The sequence below is a fragment of the Stenella coeruleoalba genome, assembly GCF_951394435.1.
Source record: "Stenella coeruleoalba genome assembly, chromosome: 3".
Classification (NCBI taxonomy): domain Eukaryota; kingdom Metazoa; phylum Chordata; class Mammalia; order Artiodactyla; family Delphinidae; genus Stenella; species Stenella coeruleoalba.
The window spans coordinates 43303096-43330151 of record NC_137148.1 but is presented as its reverse complement, the minus strand read 5'-3'; the positions used below and the strand labels follow the sequence as shown (position 1 = coordinate 43330151).

Below are 27056 nucleotides of genomic sequence, written 5' to 3'. Positions count from 1 at the left end.
CACTATTATTCTCATTTTACTGATGAGGAAACTGAGGCATGAAGAGGTTAAGTAACTTGTCTAAAGTTGTGGAGCAAGGAGTTAAAACCAGGCAGTATGATTTAAAAATCAGTTACTCTTAACTGCTATACCATATTGACAATGCTACATAATCACTGGAATGGACAGCATCAACCAGCACTGTACTTTAGGTCATTTGTGAACTAGGATTGTCTCTCCAAAAAGACCTTGAATGGAGACCCCCTAGGAGATATAAGAGGCTGAATCATGAAAAGGTTTGGTTTTTAAGGCACTGGTTACTAGTCCTTGGACTGGGTGAAATATCAGGCAATGTCCAGGAATCTAGATCAGTTTCTAAGTACTGGGAAATTACCTGGGGATAACATAGATCAGAGACAAAGCATGGGATCAAACAAAAATTGAGTATCTTATAAATAATTTTGTTACTATCAGATCAAAAAGCCAAGCTTTATAAGTCAGACAATTGTGGGTTTTATATTTTCCTTGATTATTCTGTTTTTTGGCCTTTCATAGCTTTTAGAAGAGGGCTTCTGTCAGTAGACAATAAGAAACTTCATCAGTTGGCTTGAGTCCAGAGGACCTAATTGAGTAGAGAATCCTGGATGATGCAGGAGGTAAAAGGAACAAGGAAAAGAAGGGGATTTTGGGTTTGCCCACACTTGAGCCCCAGAGGGAAAGAGAAGCAGTGGGTTCATAAGTGGTTGTAGCAGAGGAGGTCAAAGGAAAGAATCCCAAGGGGTGGAAGACACTCAAGTCAAGGATAGCTTGACCCACAAATCATCCCACAAAAGACTTTCACCCTGGATTCTTCATCTGTACAAACCTCGGAGGCCTTGAATTTTAGAGGGAAACTGTTCTCTTTTACCTTCACCCACACTCAGCCTTTCATCAAAACTGAATTGTGGGAGAATGAGATTGACATATACACACTACTATATATAAAATAGATAACTAATAAGAACCTACTGTATAGCACAGGGCACTCTATTCAATACTCTGTAATGACCTATATGGGAAGAGAATCTAAAAAAGAGTGGATATCTGTATATGTATAAATAAATAAATAAAATGATTACCAAAAAAAAACACTTGAATTGCATCACAGGAGCTGTGGAATGAAGATCCATCCCCTCTCCCTGTACAAATCCATCAAAGAAATGGGTCCTCCCAAGCAATGATGTCCTTGAAGTTTAGGATCAAGAAGGAGACTCAAACTTTAGAAAAAAATACCAACTGGATGGTAAAACCCTAAGTAGTCCAAGTTAACTTTAAAATCACGTGGTATTAGTCCTCTAATGTTTTCATTTTTTCAAGATTGTCAACTCTTCTAGGTCCTTTGCATTTCCAAACAAATTTTAGAATCAGCTTGTCAATTTCTACACACAGAAAAAAAACATGTTAGATTTTGATTGAGATTATGCTAAATCTATAGATCAAGAGCCAGAAAGCTTTTTCTCTAAAAGTTCAGATAGTAAATATTTTAGGTTTTGAGGACAAAAACAGCATTTCAATAGGTAAATGAATAGTCATGGTTGTATTCCAATAAAACTTTATTTACAAAAACAGAGAATAAGTCAGATTTGACACATGAGCCACAGATTTTTGACCCTTAGGAGAGGAAAACTTTCCTTCTACCCATTCATATTCTGCATCTGAGGGCCTGCAAATTAAACTGACAGAAGCTAGATTAACAAGAGAAAAAACAAACAGAAGTTTATTAACATATGTAACACAAATACACATGGGAGAAACTCAGTGATGAGTAAGTCAAAGGGGTAGTTAGAGCCTGAGGCTCATATAGCATTTTAACAATGGGCAATAAATGTATAGAGAAGAGACAAACCAAAGGAAAAGGGATTTAGTCTTTTAGGGTTGGCCAACCTTGAGAAGGTAAATATATGGGGAAACAAATGGATGATAAGCGCTAGATTGCAAGGTTTGTTTCTGTAGACTCTTTCTCTGTGCCATCTTGTCTCCTGGGATGAAGTTGTTGTCAACTTCCTGGTTTGGAAAAGTAGGAGGAACACCTTCACAAGGGGCACATATATTCTGCCTTCAGGCAGATGGGGGAGGGCAGAGAGCTTGTCCTGTGTCTGCTTTTTCTTAATTGCCTTCAGCTCAAAATAATCTTTATGCCAGAGTGGCATGTTTTGGGGTGGCATACCCTGAATCTCTTCAACCCCTGTTATAGATTAATTGGCATTGAACAATGTTGAACTTTCCAATACATAAAAACAGTGTATGTCTCCTGTTCAATTAGGTCTTCTTTATTTTAACTCAGTGATGTTTTGTTGTTTTCAGTACAGTTATTGTACATGTTTGTTAAACATATGCATACTTCATGGATTTTTGTTATTGTAAATGGATTCAAATTGACTTTGTATTGGTGGAATCTCTTTCTGTAAAGTCTATTTCAGGGAGTATTGGAATTCATAATTTATTCCTATTGTCAAGAAGAATATTACTAGTAATTTGGTTACCAAGTGATATTCAAACATAAAATTAGAATAAAATTAAAAATCAATCTGGGCCAATCTACCCTTAAAATTACATAGATTTTTTCCCCCTCTTTTTCTTTTTATAAATTTTTTAATTGATTAATTATTTTTATTTTTGGCCGTGTTGGATCTTTGTTGCTGCACACGGGCTTTCTCTAGTTGCCACGTGCGGGGGCTACTCTTTGTTGCGGTGCGCAGGCTTCTCATTGCGGTGGCTTCTCTTGTTGCAGAGCACGGGCTCTAGGTGCACGGGCTTCAGTAGTTGTGGCATGTGGGCTCAATAGTTGTGGCTCATGGGCTCTAGAGTGCAGGCTCAATAGTTGTGGCGCACAGGCTTAGTTGCTCTGCAGTATGTGGGATCTTCCCAGACCAGGGCTCGAACCTGTGTCCCCTGCATTGGCAGATAGATTCTTAACCACTGCGCCACCAGGGAAGTCCCTTTCTTCCCCTCTTTGATTTAGTGCTTCCAAATAAAGTCTTTTTTAAAAAGCAACTGAACAGAAAATATAGAATTAAAATTACAGAGTCAGCTCTCCACAAATCAAACTTAGGGAAGGCAAGAATTCTTGCATATTTTGAATTGGCTTACTTAAAAAAAAAAAAAAAGCAGATTACCATCATAATTATATTTTGCTTAGAACAAACTTAAGATGAGGTGTTTTTTTTAACATAAATAACATTTTAAATGAAAAAACTTCCAGTTTCCAAAATAACACAATGTCTGTGCGAAGCAAGGCATCATTTACAGAACTTAAGATGAGTTTGTAGGATATGTATATGCTTCTGAGTGGCCATGAAATTTGGTCTGGGATTAAGATATTGCCACTAAAAATTCTCCAAAATTAAAAGCTAGAAACACTGAAGAGTACTTTGTGCTGTGTCCATATGTGTGATACCATGGTGAAGAACATGGATTTGGGGTCAGAGAGCCCTGGTTTCAGTCCAGGCTTTTCTACTTCTACCCTGAGAGACCTCAGGTTAGTCATTTAAGCCTTCTAAGTTCCAGCTTCTTCATGTATAAAATGAAAACAGTATTATTGCCTACTCCATGAAGTTGTGGTGAGTATTGAATGAGAAAATGTGTGAAAAAGTCTTCAGACAGTGCCAGAAACATGCTAAGTGATCAATAAGAGATAGAGACTATGATAATGTTCTTATTTATGAAGATAATGAAGTTTGTGATGATGATGATTGTTATAAAGCTTATGTAAATGACAAGTTTGTTCTGACTTCTCCCACCAAAGACCTTAATACAGGCAAGAAAAGTATCCAATAAACATCTTTAGATTTTAGTAGTCAGCTGGAGAAGGTTGGGGTATAGAGAGATGGGAGAGATTGATGGTGTGGAAGCAAACAAACAATAACTGTTCCCCCTTGGACTACAATCTGAGAAGGAAAAGCCCAGAAAAGAGCAAATAAAGGCCAGTCCCAAGACTCTTTCTATTCTATAATAATAAGAAGAAACGGAATCTCTCCTAAGGGTCTTCTGGATCCCAAAGTCACTATTCTGCTTCATGTCAAGACCCAAAATGAAGACTAAGAGTTTTCCTTAAAAATACAGCTCATCAGGCTTCCCAGGAATTAGGATTCCCCCAGGAGGAATGGTTCACCTTAGGCTAAGCCTAGCAATAAGCCAATTGTTAATATCCAGTGTCCAACATACAAAGACTACAGTTTAAATCTGAAAGAGTTTAGGGAAGGCAGTGCATTTGCAGTAGTCTTTACAGGAAAAGCAGCGAACAAGATCATGTTTTATGTAGATAAATTTAGCCCCTTTTAGTATGAAAAATGGCCTGCCATGCAACATAAACAATCTTTCGTACAGCTACTTTTTAAAATGCATCCATTTATCTTTGATCATGTTTTATTCCTGCTGCATTTTATTATAAACATGATGAGCAAGATTGTTTACAGGGAACAGAATCAAGAAAGTAGCACTTATTCATGAGAGACGGTGATGAAATGCTGATATAAACTTCGTGTGTGTGTGCATGCACGCAGATTTTCACATCTTTCATTGTCTTTGTGTGTTCTAGGTTAATGGATTTCCTTGTGTAGACTTTCTATCAGAGACACTTGTTACTTCTTCATGACTCTCAGAGTTCTTTCCTGAGTCAAGCAGTGCGCCAAGCACAGGTCCTGACACATCCTACAGATTTTATTTAAATTTTCTTTCATTTAATTATGTTGACTTGAGCATCTCTTTGGAACCTAGGGAAAACATTCTTTTGGTATCTAAGTCATTTCTTCTCTCACATACTTAGGTTCAAGTCAACAAAAGTCTTAACAATGACTATAAAATGCTAGCTCTTTCCACATACCCCCAATCCAAACTTTCAGAAGACCTGAAAAAAGAATTGAATGTAGTCTCTGAGCCCATCATGGCAGAAAAATCCTTCAGGATTCAAAGGTGGCACTTCCAAGCATGTCATGCCCATGTGGTCTGTTCTGTGCCACCCAGTGCTGTTTCTCCTGACTTATGGGCCACTCTACAACTTCCAGAGGTCTTCTACTCTCCTCCAGAAGCCTGGGGCTTTCCCAGAAGACTCCTGGGAGTTGGCTCCTAATTTATTCTCACCCCTACCACCCACCATTGGCAGTTATTTACTGAATGCTTACTATGTTGGAGGCATTATGCTAAGCACCAAGGGTATGATAAGACATTCACAGGTGGGAGAGGAACACATGAAACCAGCAATTATAATAATGTGATGAGGTTTATTATGTAGGTATGTGGATCTAAATACAGCTGGGAAGGAGGAGGTTAAAGGAATACATCTCAGAGAAGGCACTATTAGAGAGACAATGTTTTGAAAGATAAGTAAGAATTAGGCAGATGGAGAAGAGGAAGAAGGGAGGAGGCCATTAAAGGCTAGGAGATCAGGTATAAAAGCCTGGAGGTGTCAGCCAGTGGGGTTGGTTTAAGGAACTGTAAGTGACTGTATGACTGAAAGAAGAGAGACTTAAGAGTGGAGGGAGAGGAGATGAGGGTAACAGGTAACTGGTATGGGGACTACATAACCTTTGGGAGGTGATCAGATACAACTTTATTTTTCCTACCAATGACCCTTCCAAATTTATTTAGTGGGGTAATTTTATCCTGCTTATGAAGGACGTAGGTCTGAAATCATGATTTCATTGCCTGCTCACTCCTAGGCAAAGGATAATTTTAAAATCACTTTAAGTTCTCAATTATAGTCTCCATTGGGAAATTACAATGTCTAGTCCAAGATAGAGTTCAAAGCCTTTAAAATGTGAAGAAACTGAAAACACTAATTTGAAAAGATACATGCACCCCAATGTTCATTGCAGCACTATTTACAATATCCAAAATGTGAAAGCAACCTACATGTTCATCAACAGATGAATGGATAAAGAGAATGTGGTGTGTGTGTGTGTGTGTGTGTGTGTGTGTGTGTGTGTACGTACACAGATTCCATTTTGTAATGGACTATTACTCAGCCATAAAAAAAATAAAATTTTGGCATGTGCAAAAATATGGATGGACCTGGAGGATATTATGATTAGTGAAATAAGTCAGACAGAAAAAGACAAATACTGTATATTATATGTGGAATCCAAAAAATAAAACAAACCAATGAACATAACAAAACAGAAACAGACTCACAGATATAGCAAACAAACTAGTGGTTACCAGTGGGGAGAGGGAAGTTGGGAGGGGCAAGATAAGGATAGGGGATTAAGAGGTACAAACTCCTATGTATAAAATAAATAATCTACAAGAAGATATTGTCCAGCACAGAGAATATAGCCAATATTTTATAACTTTAAATGGAGTATAATCTATAAAAATATAGAATCACTATGCATTATACTTGTAACTAATATAATATCAACTATACTTCAATTAAAAATAAATAAATAAGTAGTACATTGGCATTATTTTAAAAAATAAAAATAAATTAAAAATAAAATTTATTGAAAGGTGAGACTCCTCTCCATTCACTGTACCAAAGCCTGGTTAGTGGCCATCTGCCTCCGGTGATATGGGTGTGATTGACTTCAGCTCTCTCTTCTCCCCCATTTACTAGCTACAGTTTCTGGCCCAGCCAGAATTGAGAAGGGTGTGAGAGAGAAAAATAAAAGGACAGGGTAATTCTTAGTTTGCTAGGTAGCCTTGCACTTTTGGGTTCAGCTGATGGTTAAAGCTGACTCTCCCCCAGGGAGCATTTCCACGGGTTCCTTGAAAATTTACATCCTGGGGATCCCTCCCTGTGCTGTCTTGATTCAGGCAGATGGATCTTTATTCTAGTGGTCATTTGCAATTCCTTCCTGAGCCCTTAGTAATCCAGCAGTCTGGCAGTTACAATGGGCGTATAGTTTGGGAAACTAAATAGAGACCCAGAAATGACAGTTTATTGGATTGGTACGGGATTGAGGTGGTATTGCAAACCAGTGGAGAAATGGTAAAAGTGACTTTTATATGGGAAAAAATGAAGTTATTCCAACTTCATACTGTTCTCACAAATAAGTTCTAAATAGATTGAAGATCAAATGTGAAAAATAGAGAACTTTAAGACAGTTGTAAAAAAAATGTATAGAGGAGTTTTTGTGACTTGGATGTAGGGAAAGATTTCTTAGGCAAAACACAAAAAAAATAACTCAAAGAACAAGTTTAGGAAATCTTTAAAATTTGATAGTTTTTAAAAATTCTCTCCCTTAAAATATCATTGTTAAAGGATCCAAAGACTTGTAGAAGATATGTGAACCATAGGTAACAGACTGAGGATTAGTATTAGTAATTTTGATTACATTCAAAAATGTAAAGAACTACTGAAATAAGAAAAATGTAAACAATCCAATAAATATGCATGGAGATTATAAGCAGAAATCTCACTGAGGGGAAATTCAAGTGACCAAGGATCACACAAAAATATTCTCAACCTAACAAGTAATCAGGGAAATGCAAATAAAATAACAATGAAATACTACTTTGAATTGGCAGAGATTTTAAAGTCTAGCAATACCAACATTGACAAGATTGTGGGAAATGAAAAACATCATATACTGCTGTGAGGAGTGTAAATTAGAATGCCCTCTAAACGTCTACACAAGATAGAATATGTACATACCCTGCAACTCCTAAATTTAAATCCTGGAAAATGATTATACAATGTAATAGTAAACACAGTACATTATACAGCATGTTAGTTTCTTTGGCTGCCATAACAAATTACCACAGACCTGGTGGCTTAAAACCACAGAAATTTATTCTCTCATAGTTCTGGAGCCGGGAGTTGGGAACCAAGGTGTAAGCAGCATTATGCTCCCTCCAGAGGCCATGCGGGGGAATCCATTCCTTGCCTCCTCCAGGTTCTGGTGACCATTGGCATTCCTTGGCTTGTGGCCACGTGGCTCTCTGTCTGCTCCATCTTCACATGGCCTTCTCCTCTGTATGTGCGGTGTTGAATCTCCCTCTGCCTCTCTCTTATAGGATACATGTAATTGCATTTAGAGCCCACCTGGATAATCCAAGATAAGTGCTTCTTCTCAAGATCTTGAATTTAATCACATCTTTTGCCATAAAAGGTAATATTTACAGATTCAAAAGATTAGGGTATGGGCATAAGTTTAGGTTCACCTCTCATCCTACCACAGGGATATATACAATGATGTTTATTAAGAATTGCTGTTAGTAGCAAAAAATTGGAAACAACATAAATGCCCTACTCATAAGATAATGGATTAAGTATGATATGCTCATATGATAGGATATAGCAGTATAGAGTCAATTTCATCTTTATATTTATCAAAACACATACATCTCAAAGACTTGTAGTAAAGCAAGTTGCAGATACCACTTATTTCATTTTTAACACAGGGATACATATGTTTAGTAAAAGTATAAAAACATGAGCTAAATAAGTACATACAGTTATATGTGATCAATGACAGTGTTAGAAACTGGGAAGCATTGGTAGGGTAGATGGAGAAGAAAACAAAGATGATTTCATTTTAAGTTTTCTTTTCAAAAACTATGCCAAATAGAAATTCCAAAATGTGAACAGTTCTTAATTCTGGATGATAGACACATAGGTGTTTGTATTATAATTCTATGCATATTTCTTAATTATTTTAAACAATTTAAAAATGCTTTATATTGGGGGAGTTTTATGTTTGAACAATAGAAAACATTTAATAGTTACTCTGACAGTAGTACAGAGGATAAATTAGAACAGGCAGGAAATAGAGGTAAAGAGATAGGTTGGAGGCTACTAAAAATAATGTATAGATAAGATGTTTGAAGCTCTGACCTAAGAGGGTGACCATGATAATAGAGAGAAAAAGGTGATTGTGAACAACATTAAAAAGGTAGAATCTATTGGACCTGGCAACTGAGTCATGGGACAGGGAGTGGGAGGGAGAAGCAGGGCTCAAGGGTGATACCAAGTTTCTTACTTCAGGAGCCGGTTGGATAGTGGTTGTGTAGTCACAGGCAACTACTGATCTGCTTCTGTCACTATAGATCAGTTTACATTTTCTAGAACTGTATATAAATGACATGCACTATATACTCTTTTCATCTGGCTTCTTTCTCTCACATAATTATTTTGATATCCATCCCTGTTGTACATATATAGAGTTCATTCTTTTTTATGGCTTTGTAGAATGCTAGATTTTATTGATTGCCAATCTCCCTAGACTGTTCCTTCCCTGCTGAGCCTCTCCCTGGCATATCATGCAAGATGTATTCCCCCCTCACCTGCCCACTGCCCTCGCTCATCAAAATCTGCAGCTGCTTTCCTTCCCCAAATCCTTTTGTCACCAATTGATGGGTGATGATAAGATTAGAGGAATTTCCTGGTGGATTGCAAAATGTTACATTAACAAAATATTAAATGAGCTGTACTCTCAAGGGGGTTGGATGAGATAATCTTCAAAGTCCCATCGTCAAAAAATCTCCGATTTGCTGCATTTCTGTTTCGTTCACAGTTCCACAAATGAACTACCATTTCTAATATGGATTTGCTAAAGACATAAAGATCGCCAGTACAAGTGAGGTAAGACTAACTAAATGAACACCCCAGTTACCATGTTGGAGTTGCCTCCAAGTTTATCCCTCAGTTGGCCTGTGCAGATAATAAACAAACAAACAAATATCAATGGCCTAAGTTCTACATAATTAGCATTTTGCCCTTCCCAGAGCTACCATATGGATCAAATTCAGCTGGTATCCTGAGGACACCAGTGCCGCCTTAGAAAAATAATTAGTCTGGCATACCAACATCTGGGAAGTCTGCAGAAGCCAGATTCCAGGAAACAGGCACTTTGACAGAGTTACAAGCATGGATGCCCAAGGGAAGGAGAGGCCCTGAAAGAGTTGTTTTAAGTAGCTGCTTAATGATTGAGCAGATTGAGCACTGTGAATGCTTTCACTTGGCAGGGAGAAATTACACTACCTAGAGACGTCTGGGTGGCATTTAAAGTTGACAGACAGTAATGAGTACCGGTTTAAAAAGAAGGATTTTAGTGTGCTCACAACTGCTAAGAGACATCTCCATTCTATGTTTATATATTTACACCTGTACTAAGAAAGGAAAAAAAGAACAAAAAGGAAGGAAGGGAGGGAGGGTGGGAGGAAGGCAGAGTTTCTACCTTGGTAGCCTGTCTCCAAAGACTCCTATATCGTTTTATAAACTAACAATAGTTGATCTCCTACTACGTGCATGCCAGGCTTTGTGCCACATGCTTTACGTACGTTAGGTCATTTAACCTTCACAACAGCTATGAGGCAGATAGCATTTTCTCCCCTTCTTAACTTGCTAAAACCAGGGAAGTCCCAGGTAAACAGGTACAAATTGGTTATCCTACCAAGCATGCAAAAATTGTGAGAAACCTTTCCCTCCTCATTTACAGAGCTTCTCCAGGTTAAGTGAAGGGACATCATAGTGTGTAAAGAGACCAGGCTCTGAAAGAACTGCGTCCTTGTTTCCACCACTAGAAGACCCTGAGCAAGTCACATGACCTCTCTGGGCTTCATTTACTTCCTTCCTGAAATGATGAGGGTAGACTGTATAAATAGTCCTCCATCCTCACTGCACACTAGAATCACCCAAGGAGCAATGAAGAAATGCCAGGGCCCAAACCCCACCCCTGACCAATTCCTGACCAATTGAATCTCAGAATATCTAGGGCTGGGATAAAATATCTGGCTTTACTGCAGGGAATAAAGCATTTATGTCCCTACATCCTAGAGCTAACAATTTAGTGCGAGAAGCAAAAGGCAAAGAAATACATAGCAGTATGGTAAGTGTTATTAAGGGAAAGAATAGTGTTATGGGAGAGAATATTAAGGAAAACATGATTTTAAATGGGGGGTGGGTGATCTGGAAAGACCATTCCATGTGTTGGAAACCAGAAGTGGGAGTTGGCCGGGCAAAGTGCAGAGGAAAGAACTTTCTAGTCAAAGGGAACATATCTTACTTGGTTAGGTATATATTCAAACTTGGTCATTTCCATATACGTCTGTATATATATCCATATATGCACACATATGAATAACTTGTTTGAAGACCCAGATCCAGAAAACAGAAGTGCAAAGGAGAGTACAGAGTGATGGGGAGAGCAGTACTAGGTTGGCTTGGTGAGGTCTCAGAGCCAGAACATGTCATGTTGAGGATTTTAGATTTTTATCTTCGGTACAATAGCAATAGCATAGCAGTGACAGGTTTAGGCAGGAGAGTGACACATTCAGATTTGTCTTTTAGAAGATTACTTGTGTTTACGTGTGGAAAAAGTTTTGGTTGGGGCTAAAGGAAAAAGAGGAAAACGGTTACAAAGTTGTGATTACCTGAGTGAAGCTTTTTTTCCTGATGATGCCAAGTTTTAGAAGAATTCTGGGTACCTGTGGAGACTAAATAAAGAACGTAAGAACAGGAGACAAGAAGTTTGACAGAATGCAAGTGACATAACTCATTAAAAATCAGGAAATTGCTTCGTACTGAATTTAGATGAGTGCCTTTGGCTTAATCCGTGCTATTTTCTTCTGCCTGGGTTTATTTTGCCCCGCAAAAGCACACTGAATTATCTTGCCCCCATTCCTATTCTCTCGCCCATTGTGTCTCTTTTTCCTTGTCATTGTTTATGTCTATGCCAAAGTTTAGGGTGGCATTCAACCTTGGCGTTCCCATTTTCAGCCTTGCAAGGGTTCCCATTGTGCACCAGAGCATGGTTGGAGGAAGACTCTAATTGTGCAGAGTTTGGCCAGGCACTGATTTTTTAGCTTTTTCTCCCCTGGTTGAGTTGCTGGTCCACTGGCTTTAGTCCATTTCCTAATGGAGAGGTGTCAGCTTCACAAAAGCATCACCTCAATTGGCACTAATTACCACCTTTCAGAACCATCATCACTCAAAAGCTCAGGACTGAAAGGTCAGCAGGAAAATGAACTTCCAGTCACACCTTCTGGGGTGGTCTTTGGCTTCTGACCATGCAGAGGACAAGGGCTAATGGGGAACAGACCTTTCTGCCTTCCTGCTCTTAGACCATATGTTTCTTGAGAAATCAGCCTTGGGACACCAATCCTCTGCTCATGAGATGACTGAATTCATGGCAGAGCTCAGTCTTGTCAAGCTTCAGTCCCTGTCCCAGTTTCCCAATGATTCCTTGTCTCTCCACCCCCAGGCTTCACTCCCGACCTCCAGAGGGTTCCAGCTGCATACGGTCCTGGTAAAGGAGGTAGCAGTAGCATGTCCACGGCCCTCCCGACGTGTTCGTGGCACCCACGTTCTCCTCCAGGCAATGGTTTAGATGGTACCCAAAGGTAAGAAGTGAAAATAGCTTTTCAGTATAGGAAGTACCTTCACTCATGTTCTTTCCCTTTGATCCTCACGACACCTTGGTGAGGGGCACAAGGCAGGCATTGTTATTAGCTCCATTTTACAGATGAAGAGATAAAGGCCAGAGAGGCTGGTGACTTGCACAAGGTCCCATAGCCATTTAGTGGCAGAGCTAGGTCCCCAACCTAAATTACTGCAGAGTGCAGGGGTGTGTGATCAAATAAGGTCATGTGTGCCAAATCATTTTGAAAACTGAAAAGTACGATACCGATGCTCAGTATAGTATTAGTTTCCTAAGGCTACAGTAATACATTACCACAAAACAAGTGGCTAAAAACAACAAGCTTATTCTCTCACAGTTCTGAAGGCCAGCAGTCTAAAATCCAGCAGGTCTGCTCTCGCTCCGAAGAGCTTTAGGGGGGAGTCTGTTTTTTAGCTCTTCCTGCTTCTGGTGTTGTCACCATTTCTTTACTTGAGGCCACATCACTCCAATCTCTGCCTCCGTGACCATGTTGCCTCTTCCTCTTCTGTCTCCTCTTCTGTCTGTCTCAAACCTCCCTCTGCCTTTCTCTCAAACCTCCCTCTGCCTTTCTCTTAGAAGGATACTTGGTTTAGAGTCTACCTGTTTAATCCAGGATGATCTCCTCATCTCAAGATCCTTAATGTAATTATACCTGCAAAGACCCTTTTCCCAAATAAGGGAAACTCCATCGTTCAAGGATTAGGAGATGGACATATCTACAGTATTTCAGGCCTTTACCGGTGCCGCTGTGGTTGTGGCAGAGCCCAGGCACTGTCCAGTGGTCCACAAAGTCTGTTTCTTCTAGCTCTAGCAGTCAAGTTGAGGCAATATAGCCTAGAAGTTAAGAACAGTTAAGAGCCAGTCTGCCTAAGGTTCAATTCCTAGTTCTGCCACTTGATGACTGTGTGACATTGAACAACTCCCTTAACCTCTCTGGGTCTTAATTTCTTCCCCTGTAACATGAAGATAACAAAACCCTCTCTCATAAGGCTGTCGCAAGGCTAAAATGATTTAATTACATGTAGAGCTAGACCAGCATCTATACTACAAAAATGTTAACTATAATTATTCCTTGGCTGGCACCGTGACTACTGCTAAATTCTCTCACCTCACTTGTTTATCATTAAATAATGATTTAAATAAATGGAGAATGGACTGTCCTTTCTGGAGGTGCACTCCTGAATCATTCACTAATTCTAAGCATCTCCAAGTATGTTTTCTATAAAGGAATGTTCTAAATTGTAGGAAAAACAAAACTAGAAGCAGTGAGAAGGAACCATTGTTTAAAATCTTCTATTAGCTTCTCATTTGATCCCGAAGGTTCTGAAATCTTTTTTTTTGGCTGAAATAGGTCTTCATTGCTGCATGTGGGCTTTCTCTAGCTGCGGCGAGCGGGGGCTACTCTTCGTTGTGGTGCACGGGCTTCTCACTGCGGTGGCTTCTCTTGTTGCAGAGCACGGGCTCTAGACACGCAGGCTCAGTAGTTGTGGCTTGAGGGCTCTAGAGCGCAGGCTCAGTAGTTTTGGCGCACGGGCTTAATTGCTCTGCAGCATGTAGGATCTTAGTTCCCAGACCAGGGATCGAACCCGTGTCCTGTGCATTGGCAGGCAGATTCTTAACCACTGCGCCACCAGGGAGGTCCCCTGAAATCTTTTGAGCTCATTATTCACTCTAAATTTTCGGTTTGTTTTACAAGTATTTGGAAGGCTGACATACTTAAAATATTAAGTAAAAAAATTTTAGTAGAATGCCGTGGGTTTTAGAAGGGACTATGTGTTTGAGCAAATGTTACAAATTAGGATCAAATCGCTTGTGTCTCTTCAACCCAAATAAATAATATTAGTTTGCCTGGGCTAGGTCTAAGTAATATTATGTTTCTTATGGGGGTTTATTTACATTAAACTCTGTGTTTTCCCTAGATTTTGTCCTATTTTCCTAGCTTTAGTCTCAGCCAGAGGCACAGTGTCGGAAGAGAAGTAAACAATGATGATTTTTGCTCCTGAAATTAGGTTTATTAAGACAGGTATTAAATTTGCCAGTCTCACTAGTGTATCAAAGAAAATGATGGAAAAACATCATAACTGTTATCAAAATAAATGTTGACAGAGAGTAAACAAGCTGGAAAGAACCTTGCATATCAATTCATACAATTCCTGTAACTTTATTTCTTATAACTTTTTTTATTGTAAAAGTGAAATATATTCATCAAAGACTTTGGAAATAATGGAAAACTGCCCCAGAAAACTAACTAAGATAAGTAATAGTAGTCTTACTATTCAGAGATAACTACTGTTAACATTTTATTTTCTGCCAATATAAAATGCAGTTTTCTTTCTATGATGGGAACTGTGCCTCTGAAATTACACAGGCCTCCTCTCTCTAGAAAGACAGTACTTGCTTTTTTTATTATGACCAGATGATCACTTTTATTATAAAATACTGAGATGGATCAAAAGGGTCTCCGTCTCCTTTGAGTCTTATCTCATTACAATGCTAAGCAATACCCAGCTATTATCCACCCTATTTCTGTCCTCTGCCCAAAGATGGGACTGTTCAGCTGTCCTCCCAGATCTGTGGGTGACACATGGGTTGTCTTCTACCAGCAGCTGAGCAAAAATACTAGAAAGCAGTCATAGATAATTTCTTTTTCTAGACCTGTTGAAAACATTTTTATAATAATAATTAAAATTCATCGAGGTCTTACAATTCTAAATACTTTGAATCTAGTAACTCATTTGATCCTTACAGTAATCCGATGAAGCCATCTGCCCTCAATAGGTGGCAAAATCGGTGAGCCCACAGCCTGGCTCTGTAGTCTGTGCCTTTAACCACCGTAGAAGAACTCCTATAGAGACGCTGACAGCATGATGGCAATACTGAAGCTGCAGAACATTCTAGTGCTACAGACAAACTGGAGGAGGTTCCAAACCAAAAATTTGAGAGTGAGTTAGAAATTCAGGGTTTTTTTCAAATGTGAGATAAAAACCATACTTAGAGAAAATGAGTGAGTTGATTACTTTGAGAAGTACTTAATTTTGTTTTAAAATTAGTATCATCCATTGAAATGACATTTATAATATTTAGGCATATCTTTTTTCATATTTTTTGATTGAAAAAAGAGCAGTCAATTAGAAAAGCAGGTACTGATTTTGCCTCGGCTAATTCCCCCGAGGGAAGGCCATAGCCCACTCCACAGGCCACAGCCTATTAGGGAGAGTCAAGTGGTGGGAACACCATCGACTTTAGATTCAAAATCCTGCTCCATCATTTGCTAGGTAAGTTATTTACTAGGTGCACCTTGTTCATCTTGAATTCTCTACGTAGGGAAATGGAATAAAATCTCCTTTGCTGTGGTTTTCTGAGGATTAAATAAGACAATGTAGGTAAAGTGCCTGACAACACAAGTCAGTTAAGAAATGGTAACTTTTATGGTCTGTTCCTCCTCATGACAGTTTATTGAGTTCAAAACATAGTACCCAAAGGGGAAAGAACTTCCTCACACCTTCCAGCCTTGGCAACGAAAAACCTATCATGGTGGATATGGTAAGAGCAGGGTGACTACAGAGGGTAGAGGGAAGTAGTCCATCCCGCTTCCCAACAGGATGGCCCTACTTGCCTAGGCAGGGAGCAGCAGCTGGGCCAGGAGGCTGGGAGCTGGCTGGCCTTCTGAGTCCAATTGGGATCAGATAAAAGGAGAGCACAGAAGGGAAGAGACTCTCTCCCAAATGCCAAGCTAATCAGCTCCTTTTAAAAGCTCTGAATCTTCCCAGGCTCACCCTGAGTCTCCAGTCTACACCCCCATGTGCCTTGGGCCTGCAGATGAAGATAGACAATTGGAAATACGATTCAGCTACGTTATAATGTTACAGATTAGAGGTCTGGTACAAAAAGGCTGCAGGGTGGTTAAGAATATAATAATTGCAACCCTCCCAGGATCCTGCCTTTGACATCTCTCGTCTGAAGAGCCCAAACAGCCTTGCCAGTGTTAATGGACTGCTCACCCTTGTGCCCAACATCGCTAAGAAAAGGAAAAGGAGCAAAAGGAACAGAGAGGCTGTTCCAGGGCCCAGCCGGTGAACAGCAGTTACTGGGCTCTGAGGAGCCCTGTCAGCCATGGAAGGGCTCACAGAGTTCAAGCCTCCAAGTTGCTTGTGGGGCAAAACTCAATCTAAGAGCTAAATGGCAGAAGCCAAGTTACGGCGAAGTCGTTAGGCTTCCCCTGAGAATTGAGTTATGATTGTAGCAGAGTAAGTGAACCTTGAATATTTTTTTAAGACTATTAAAAAGTTCTGCTTGAACTTTTCTGAGAGGGGCGGGTGCAAACTTGCCTGAGAACCCCGGGGGTCTGTGAAGCAAGGGACTAAAGCTCCAATACCTCTTCCGTGAGATTCAGTTATTGAAATCTGTTGAGGTGAACTAAGGGTCAGTGGGTGACCACAGCCAGGACCCATGGACAAGGAAGGCAAGGAAGCCCCTAAACAAAACTAATACTTTGAGGGAAGGAGGAGACAGGAGGGAGAGCTCCACCCCGCCACGCGACCCCCGCCTCCATCGGCAGCCAGCTGGTTAAAGGGAGCAGCAGAGAAACCCGTCCTCTAGGGGGCAGTCTGGAGCCTCGGGATGTGACAGTGTGAGCGCGTCTAAGACGGCATCACTGAGGGTCAGGCCCAGGTTGGTGTGTAACCGTTCCCGACTCAAGAGTAGCGCCAAAGGGTGAGGAGTGAGCGTCCTTTTTTTCCTCCTGAATCACTGCTGCGGCCCGAAGGGGGATCTGCACTGAGTCTTGGCGGACAGGAAGCGGAGCGCAGAGGCACCACCTGCGGGGCGCTGGGCTGTGCCAGAAGGGAACCTCTGCAGAGGTATTGTCTGGAGCTGCGTTCGGCATCCATATATGCCTGGCAGCTGAGGAAGTGTTAGGCCCCCGGCTGGATCTGCTAAGAGAGATTGGTTTTCCTGCTGATCTGAAGAGCGATGGAGCTGGAGAGTTGTATTTTCTGAGGCCAGCTGCAGGCCGGGCATTTTCTATCCCCAAACTACAAACAGTTTAAAAGTTAAACTCACTCTACGTTAAATTCCTTCAACAAAGGAGGAGACGATTGAGAGTGTCCGTGTTTCAGAGCTTAGGCTCTGTGGTTAGACACTCCTGAACTAGAATTCTTTTTCTGTCACCTAGTAATAGCTCTGTGTCCTTGAGCCAATGCCTCAGCTGGTTTCTCCATCTGTTATAATCCTCAAAAGGGGACAATAATGATACCGATCTCATAGGGTTGTTATGAGAATTAAATAAGGTAAATCATGCAATGCGTGTGGCACCTAGTCAGCCTCAATAAATGTTAGGTTAAACAAACAGACCAACAGAAACCCACGTAGGCACTAAGGTTATCCCATGGGAAGAGAGCTGCATTTGGCAAGTCCCTCCGGTGGACCCAGCAAGTTGTGTGTGAGCAACGGTGAGTTGAATTCACTAACACTTAAAGATGGTGCTGAGAAATAATGAGCCATTTGGTGAGAAAAAGGCCAGTGAATTTGGGACAGGCCCAGAGTATTCAGAAGGACTTGGATGATGAGTGGATTTAGACAAAAATCAAAGCATCCTGATTCCAAAAGGACTATGCCATTTTTGGAGTCATTTTTGACTCTCACTGAAGAGTTTCAGTTTTGTACAAGGACGTTCTCTATTTTAGTTTTTCCTCCACTTATTTCTCCCTTCCCCCGAAACTCCTTGGAGGATTGCTCCTTTGCATCTTTTGATCTAAACTCTCATTGGAAAATAATAACGTTGCTGCTGTTCACTTGGTGTTTCGGTCCAATATGCTCCGCTTCAGACACGGGAATGCCTTCCCGTGAAACATTTCGCAGAGGTGAAGGACAGGCAACGCCTCTCAGGATGGTGGTGGAAGAGACATAAAACTTCATACGTCAGGAATCTTCTTGACAGGACTTACTAGGCCTGAGTCCAAGATGAAGCTGAGAAAAATGAAAAGGGATTTGGCTGACAAAGCAGATGACAGGCAGGGAGAGCCAGTGAAAGGGAATTGGCCAATGGCAAAAGGGGAATTGGCAGGGCTTTGTGAACCCCTTCTGGAAAACCATAAACCTCGGATTGTCCGTCTGGCGCATCAGTCCTCAGAGGCACATCATTTTTGCCTGTGGAAGGTCCCTGCCAGGAAGCTGCACCTCAGGGGGCGCCTTTGGAAGAGTGGGTCGTGTCTGGATTGGTGCCCAACACTAAGTGGACGGGGATGAGAAGAAACCGCTCACAATGAGATCTCTGAGGGCTGGGAGATGGGGAGCCCCTCCAGTGGCTGACACTTGTGAGTCAGAGCGATGGGAAAAGAAGTTGAGACACAGAGAGGACGGGACGCTGGGGAGGGAGGAGGTGGGAAGCAGCTCTGTTTCTTCAGTCCGAGACTGTCGGGGCCTGCCTGAGACGGGTCCCCAGTTGCAATGACTAATCTAACCTTTTGCAACTCGAGTCTGCCTTCTTCCAGGTGAATAATCCACTCATTTGGGCCTCCCAAATGAGCACTTACCTTGTGAAAAATCTCTCTCAGGAGTAAAATGGGTGTTTGCCTGCGTGATCCCAATGTGGGTTGAGCTGACACCTGGGAGCTGGGCTGATCCTCATTCCGTGGGAGAGCAGGGCCTTCACTTCAGAGCCCTCCGGATTCTTCCAGAGTGTCCTCTTCCTCTTGTCTTAGCGTTGTACCTTTTGGTTCCAGGCCATCCAGAACCCCACTTCAGGCCTTCTCCCGTGGCCTCCCACTCAATTCTTCCCCTCCTGAGAGCTTCCTGGCTTACGACCCAATTTCCAACATCTCCCCTACCCAGAATAGCTTGATATATGCTTCCTTTCCTTAGAGAATTGGCAGGGAAAAGCTCATGCTAAGGTGTTAATAACCAGTAATAATTGTGATAAACTCTATCAGAGCATAATGCCCTAGCCTAGTGCACGGAAAATTATAATAATGTACCCATACACTGAGGTAAATAAAAGTGAGAGACAATGGGCCACAGAGGGCTTGGCCAGAGCTCCACCCACGCCTCCCCTACCATCCCCTCCCTTAAGGGCTGAAGGAATTGATATCTCCCAACTTCTGTAACCCTTTGTTCACATCAATTGGGAAGCTGTCTTAACCCAATGGTTTTTCAGATGTCCTTCAATAAGCCCTAGCAGTTTGCAGATGTGTCTCAGCGGGAGTGAAGGGCTGATCCAATGGGTCACCTACTTCAGCAACAGTATCTGTGCTTTTATCTGTTTTATTAGGCCTCTGAATAAAATTTTATCAAAAGGGAGAATGTTGGCAGCATAAAGGAGTTAGAAAATCACTATCTTAAAACCAACAAATAAAATCTTTAATGGTAGAAGCTCAGTCAACCATGACAGGACAGTGAGGGAGATATTCTGAGGACAGAGGGGTTTTCTGGGGCCCTTCCTCCATGTCATGCAGGCAATATAGGTCTACTCCGTACAGACCTCCACACAAACCTGCACATAATCTGTGCATATCTTGCCCCTCTGGCTTTAGGGGTTTTGTTTCTTTAAAAAAGTCTGATGCTTGAAGAAATTATCCTAATACCAGGTAGACTAATGCCAGAGCCTGCTACTGTCTCAGCTCACTGAAACCAAAAACACAATCGCTGTTCTTACCTTTGCTACCTTTTGTATTGCACCTTGATTTATTTCTGCCATTTTTCGGAAGCCATGAAACTAGGAGTTCAAAGCTGCTGAAGAAAGCATAGCAAAATGAAGTGCTGTAGGTTGACTGACCTATTTCATAAGATTGAGGCATTGGTTTATGTACTATTATTATTATATTATTTTGTTGTTACTATTGTATGTATTTCCATACCCACCTTGTTCCAAAAAGCACTCAAAATGGGAAAGATCCATTGATTTGTGTTCTACAGAAGAGATTTAATCTCAAAGTTTAGGTTACTTGGTGTTTGATGAGTGACATAATTTTAAAACAACCAAGGTTTCATGTGAAATTATTTTAAGATTTCACTTGCCTGATTTTAATTTTAAACCTTATATTAAAATAAAGTATCAATGAGAGTTACAGTTGTGTGTGTGTGTGTGTGTGTGTTTGCATGCATGCACCTGTATGTGTTTTTTTCATTTATATTCCACATTGTTCTCTAAAGGGCTTGAGGCACCTTACAAAGAATTTGAGCCAGCAAAAACTATAGTTTTAAATTTTAGGTAGAATGCCTTAAAAAAAACTGATAAATTTTTACCTTTCAACCAGGATTCACCAGTAACATTATTCTGTTAATCGATAGAATTTTGATAACACACTTGAAATATGCTTCTTCACCTTTAGAGGCTTATTTACTAGAGTTTTTCATTGCTTTTCAGCAGCAGCAGAGGAAAGTGGAGATGCAGAATTGAATCAAAGAACAGACTCATTTCTGTCACCCTTGCCTCAAATTCTCTTTCTAAGGTTCTGAAATCTCTAAATACAGCTATATGGTTTATTCTAGATACTTCTGGGCCAGTGGGATTCTAATCCTCAAAATAAAAAGTTTTAGAGACAGCCCAATCAAGCTTTACTTCTTATAATATAAATCAGTCTCCAGCAAAGAGAGCCTGTCCTTACGTGGGACTCAGCATCTCCTGAGGCACGATTCGCAAAGCAGAAAGTCAGCCAGTCAAGACTGTTTCTCTTGCTTCCAACTCTGTCTTACTCTTTGTTGCCTTTTCACTGTTCCCATGTGTTATATTGTCTGTGTGACCCTTATTTTAAAAGACCTCAATATAAACGTTGTGATGTAGTTGTATATACAAAGTTACTCTATCCTCTAAGAGCAGTTAGCTAGCATTTAGAATGCTGTGTTTGGGGATCTGCCTTCCAAAGGTGGTTAACCAACAGACGAAGAACCCTCGCCAGAATCAAGATCTTCTAAGATGGTCACTTAGTATCTTATTTTTTTTTAAAGATTTATTTATTGTTTATTTATTTATTTTTGGCTGCGTCGGATCTTACTGGCGGCATGTGGGATCTTCGTTGAGGCATGCGGGATCTTTACTTTGCGGCGCGTGGGCTTTTCATTGTGGCACAAGGGCTTCTCTCTAGTTGTGGTGTGTGGGTTGTTTTCGCTTCTCTAGTTGTGGCGCGTGGAGTCCAGAGCGCATGGGCTCTGTAGTTTGTGGCACGCAGGCTCTCTAGTTGAGGCGCATGAGCTAAGTGGTTGTGGCCCTTGGACTTAGTTGCCCCATGGCATATGGGATCTTAGTTCCCTGACCAGGGACTGAACCTGCATCTCCTGCATTGTAAGGCGGATTCTTTACCACTGGACCACCAGGGAAGTCCCAGTATCTTATTTATTTATTGAAGTATAGTTGATTTGCAATGTTGTATTAATTTTATCTGTACAGCAAAGTGATTCAGTTATACATATATACACATTCTTCTTTTATATTCTTTTCCATTATGGTTTACCACAGGATATTGAATATAATTCCCTGTGCTATACCATAGGACCTTGTTGTTTATCCATTCTATACATAATAGTTTGCATCTGCTAACCCCAAACTCCCAGTCCATCCGTCCCCCACCCCCCACCCCTTGGCAACGTCAAGTCTCTTCTCTATCTCACATGCCATGCCATGTGAGTCTGTTTCTGTTTTGTAGTTAATTTCATTTGTGTCATATTTTAGGTTCCATGTAAGTGATATCATATGGTATTTTTCTTTCTCTTTCTGACTTACTTCACTTAGTATGATCATCTCTAGGTCCATCCATGTTGCTGCATATGGCGTTATTTCATTCTTTTTTATGGCTGAGTAATATTCCATTGTATGTATGTACCACATCTTTTTTCTTCATTGGGGTATAGTTGCTTTACAATGTTGTGTTAGTTTCTGTTGTACAGCGAAGTGAATCAGCTATATGTATACATATATCCCCTCTTTTTTGGATTTCCTTCCTATTTAGGTCACCACAGAGCATTAAGTAGAGTTCCCTGTGCTATACAGCAGGTTCTCATTAGTTATCTGTTTTATACATAGTAGTGTGTATATGTCAATCCCAATCTCCAATTCATCCCACTCCCCTTTTCCCCACCTTGGTGCCCATACATTTGTTCCCTACGTTTGTGTCTCTATTTCTGCCTTGCAAACAGGTTCATCTATACCATTTTTCTAGATTCCACATGTATGCATTAATATATGATATTCATTTTTCTCTTTCTGACTTATTTCACATGAGATGTGAATGCACATCTCTACAAATGACCTCATTTCATTCCTTTTTATGGCTGAGTAATATTCCATTGTATATATGTACCACATCTTCTTTATCCATTCATCTGTTGATGGACATTTAGGTTGTTTCCATGTCTTGGCTATTGTGAATAGTGCTGCCATGAACATAGGGGTGCCTGTATCTTTTTGAATTATAGTTTTGTCTGGATATATACCCAGGAGTGGGATTTCTGGATCATATGGCAACTCTATTTTTAGTTTTTTGAGGAACTTCCATACTGTTTTCCATGGTGACTGTACCAACTTACATTCCTATCAATGGTGTAGGAGGGCTCCCTTTTCTCCACATTTGTTGTTTGTAGACATTTCAATGATGACCATTCTGACTAATGTGAGGTGCTACCTCACTGTAGTTGTGATTTGCATTTCTCTAATAATTAGTGATGTTGAGCATCTTTTCATATGCCTGTTGGCCATTTGTATGTCTTTTTTGGAGAAATGTCTATTTAGGTCTTCTGCCCATTTTTCGATTGGGTTATTTTTTTGTTGTATGAGCTCTTTGTATTTTTCGGAAATTAATCCCTTGTCAGTCACATCGTTTGCAAATATTTTCTCTCATTCCATAGGTTGTCTTTTCATTTTGTTTATAGTTTCCTTTGCTGGGTCACTTAGTATCTTACATAAAATTAGCTAAATCTATACCAGGAAGGTTATTGATTAGCATAGGGGATGTTTAAAATAGTTTTTAATTGGTGAAATGAGCAGTATTCAAATAGGTGGCTGGTTAGTAGTGTCATACCGGAATGACTGCCCTTTCCTGAATGAAGTATTAGCACCTGGCAAGCCCAGCTTGCTGAATACAGATAGTTCAAGCTTGCGGTCTAGACCTCTGAATTGGTTCTGCATTCCTCCCCATCACGAGACACGCTATGCCTGACCCAGCACAAAGTTGGCCACACCTGCCATCAGAATATGCTTGCCCTGAATTCAGTTAAGCCTTTTCTGGGAAATGCTGAACAGAGGGTCCAAGGGTAAAGAGTGGGACCTCCCCAGCTACAGAGCAGGCTTAAGACTATCTTTGACCCTTAATGTGAATAAATATTTAGGTGTTGTCAGAATATTTTCTAAAACTAGGTTTCATTGTAGTATGCCTTCTGGTAGCACAGTTGTGGGGAAAGGAACATACAGGCTCCCCCATAGCCCCCACTTCTAATGCTTGGAGGCTATTGACATTTACCAGATAAACTTCATATTTACCAAAAGGTCAAATTGGCTTCAGTGGATTGCCATGCCATGCAAATTTCAAATTCATGCTTCAAAGTCCAGAGAGGACTCACTTGCAAACATAGAGAGTTCATTTAGATAAAGATGTTTAGTTTATGGTTGTGTTTCTTTCCCTTGGAATTTTGGGTCTCTGATCGCCTTCTGTAAATATCCCTCACTCAATTGATAGAACTGTTTGGTGGGTCTTACACTTGTCTCTGAACACCCTTTTACTGTGATTTCTAGGATATTTTCTAAACCCTTTTAAATTCTGGGACCCTGAGAGTTGCCTGCTTAAGCAGTAGCTGTGCTCCTTTTCTGTGCCATTTCCTTATAAAACATTGAATTCGAAACAGGTTGCAGTAGAAATCTAGAGCCACTGAGGAAAGAGTGTAAGCTGGGTAGAATGTTCCCCCACTGTGCTGGCTGTGATGGGAAGCTCTGCCCAGGGTTCAGGGAGAGGCCCACTGGGGACCCTGGGCTTCATCCCTGCAAGATTTCTTCTGAGATTTCAGGCCTGTCAAGTTCATCTTCAAAGAATGCAGTGCTATTCTGATATTTTATTATTATTTGAATGAGAGTCAACCACTGACTAATTATGTCTGGGACACGTCAGGCCAAAGCCTGCCTGGGGGCAAGAGGTTGGAAAGATGATGGGGACCATGAGGGGGAATTGGGAATTGAGAGACCTCTTGGGAAGCATCAGGGTAGAAGAAGGTAACACAAAATTTGGCATCAGTAGTGGTTTTTCTCTTATTCTTCTCCCTGAACCACTTGGAACACTGGGGGCCTTGAAGGTGACCACTGGCCTAGAGTGAATGAGCATCCTCCCCAGGGCTGCAGGGCAGTGCATCAGAGAACCCCTAGGGGGCAGCACTCAGGCCCAGATCTCAGTGAGACTCTCAGCTGCAGGGCAGGCACCTAGGGGCACCATCTCCTGCTTCTCACATAAAGATTAGTGCACATGCAAAGATAAGGAACATTTTCCAAGCAGTAATAAGGTCTTGAATACAAAAAAGCAGCAAACCAGAGCATTCCAGCAAGAAAATGAGACCAGACTGGTGTGTCCAAAGGAATACAAGCCAGATTTCACCAAGTTTTTATTGAGAACAAACTGGATGCTTTTATGAGAATCCTAGTGTATAATAATCATAAATGGATAATAATTACATTTAACATTTGCTCCTTATTCCATATGTGAATTCAGTCATTCTCTGTCATTTTGTCGTTTTCATGAAATCTGTTCATGAAAGTTACATAAGCATCCTGTGTTAATTACAGAGAACGACCTGGAATGGTTGTCTTCTCCCTGCTTATGGAAGTGACAGGTCTGACGACACTAGCTGAATAGATGTCAGGGCATTCATTTCTTCATCACATCCCACATTCACCAATTTTAACTCTATTCAGAGAATTCCACTTATGGTCCTGACCAGTATGAAAAGTAAATGATCAGCCACTTCAAATACTGTGTGAATTTGCTTAAATAAGGAGACAAATCTTTAGACTGCCTTGCGGAAAGTTTCAGGCTGTATAATCTCTGACACAGATTGGTTCTCCTCCCTCTAACACCTGAAAGTATTCTAGAACCGAGCAATGTTTGGGCCCTCACTTTAATCGCCTACGATTCAGATGTGAACTGGTGCTCCCCCAGTCTCAGATGTCTGGGTAAATTCACCAGTTCCACATCTGTGAAAACTCCAGGCCTTGCTTTGATTTCTGCTGATTCTCAGAGTCACTGACACCCTCACGGTACCTCCTGCCTCTGGCTTCTGGGTCCAGGTGTGCTGTCTCTGCATTAGCCTCTCTTAACCCAGGAGTAATACTCAGCCCCTTGCCATTTTACACCAAAAAATTCACTCTCTAAGCATTTCATGAGTAACATTGTACTGAAGTTTTGGGACTCATGGGTGAGAGTGCATGGGAAGGTAGGTCATGTCGCATTACTCAAGGCCTCACTAGGTCCTAGTGGTTCTCTTTCCTATTTCCCTTCATCCCTCATTATCCCTGGAAGCTCCATGATCTGCTCCCTCTGTTAGCCAAACTAACCCAGGTCCTCTTAGCTCCTACCTCTACCCTTCCACCAAAGACCCACAGAACAAAGTGTCCTCTATTTAACAAGACCCAGGCTCCTTAGAAGAAAGCTAGAAATACAAATAACAGCAAGAGCAACACCAACTCACCTGCATGTATTTACTAGTGGATTGAGATCAAGTCTGAGTCTCTGCCTCCACCGAAAGGCAGCACAATGTTTTAGAAAAGGAGCCGAATTTAGAGTCTGCTCCTTGGTGTTAGAGCCAGCAGCACCCCTCACTAGCCATGTGGAAAAGCCAGCAATCCATTTCAAGCCTCAGCTCATCATCTGACGAATGAAGATGTTACTAATGTTTCGAATCATTATGCTGATCCGAGGAAATAGTTTATGCAATGTACTCTGAAACATTAGAGCAGTGGTGCCCAGAACATTTTCAGCTTTTCCAGACTGAGGAGTGCTGCTGGCATTTAGGGATACTGGGTATCCTGCATTGTGGGGTGATTCTATATAACACAGAACTACTGCATTACCATAGCATGCCCATGGAGAAACACTGCATCTGAGCACAGTGTGAAGGAAAAGTATGTGACCGCTGAACTTCTGCCTTTCACACAAAATGCAGATGGATTGATACATAGTGCAGATGATTCTTTAAAAAGATTTTCCTCATTCTGGGTTATTTTAGCCCAATCTCTGTTCTAAGGTGATAGTTTCTCTGGTATCCAATGATACCGCCAACGTTTTAATTACAATCTTGAGCTTTCTTCTATAAGGAGTGCTTCCACTTAAGATGTCTTTGTTTAATCTTTCAGTTTAAACTATATTATACCCTCCAGAAGACAAAGAGAAGGAGGAAAAATTATGGAATAGAAGACAGGGGAATTTCCCACATGGTGAATGTACAAAGAAGCGGGTGATGCATGCATTGATCAGCTACTGATGCCAAGTAGTTGTCTTTTTTTGTGTGTGTAATAGTCAGGGTAGTCCATAGCACTATACAAAAAAGATCACGAGGGCTTCTCTGGTGGCACAGTGGTTGAGAGTCCGCCTGCCGATGCAGGGGACACGGGTTCGTGCCCCGGTCCAGGAAGATCCCACATGCCGCGGAGCGGCTGGGCCCGTGAGCCATGGCCGCTGAGCCTGCGCGTCCAGAGCCTGTGCTCCACGACGGGAGAGGCCACAGCAGTGAGAGGCCCGCATACTGCAAAAA

At 41.1% G+C, this 27056-nt stretch overlaps 1 protein-coding gene across 19 annotated transcripts in view; it reads left to right on the top strand.

Annotated features, from left to right (window-relative positions):
- ANKRD55 (ankyrin repeat domain 55) overlaps window positions 1–27056 on the top strand; it is a 462869-nt gene that overhangs the window by 272192 nt on the left and 163621 nt on the right. For 8 of the 19 annotated variants that reach the window (XM_079916383.1, XM_079916387.1, XM_079916388.1 and 5 more), the window contains 2 exons: window positions 9474–9541; window positions 12162–12300. The exons of 3 other annotated variants lie outside the window; for them this stretch is intronic. The gene's annotated coding sequence lies outside the window, so the exon portion shown is untranslated. Of the gene's footprint in view, window positions 1–7974; window positions 8070–9008; window positions 10547–12161; window positions 12301–27056 lie in introns of those variants that run through there. 8 more of the 19 variants (XM_079916382.1, XM_079916389.1, XM_079916372.1 and 5 more) reach the window with 4 other exon arrangements.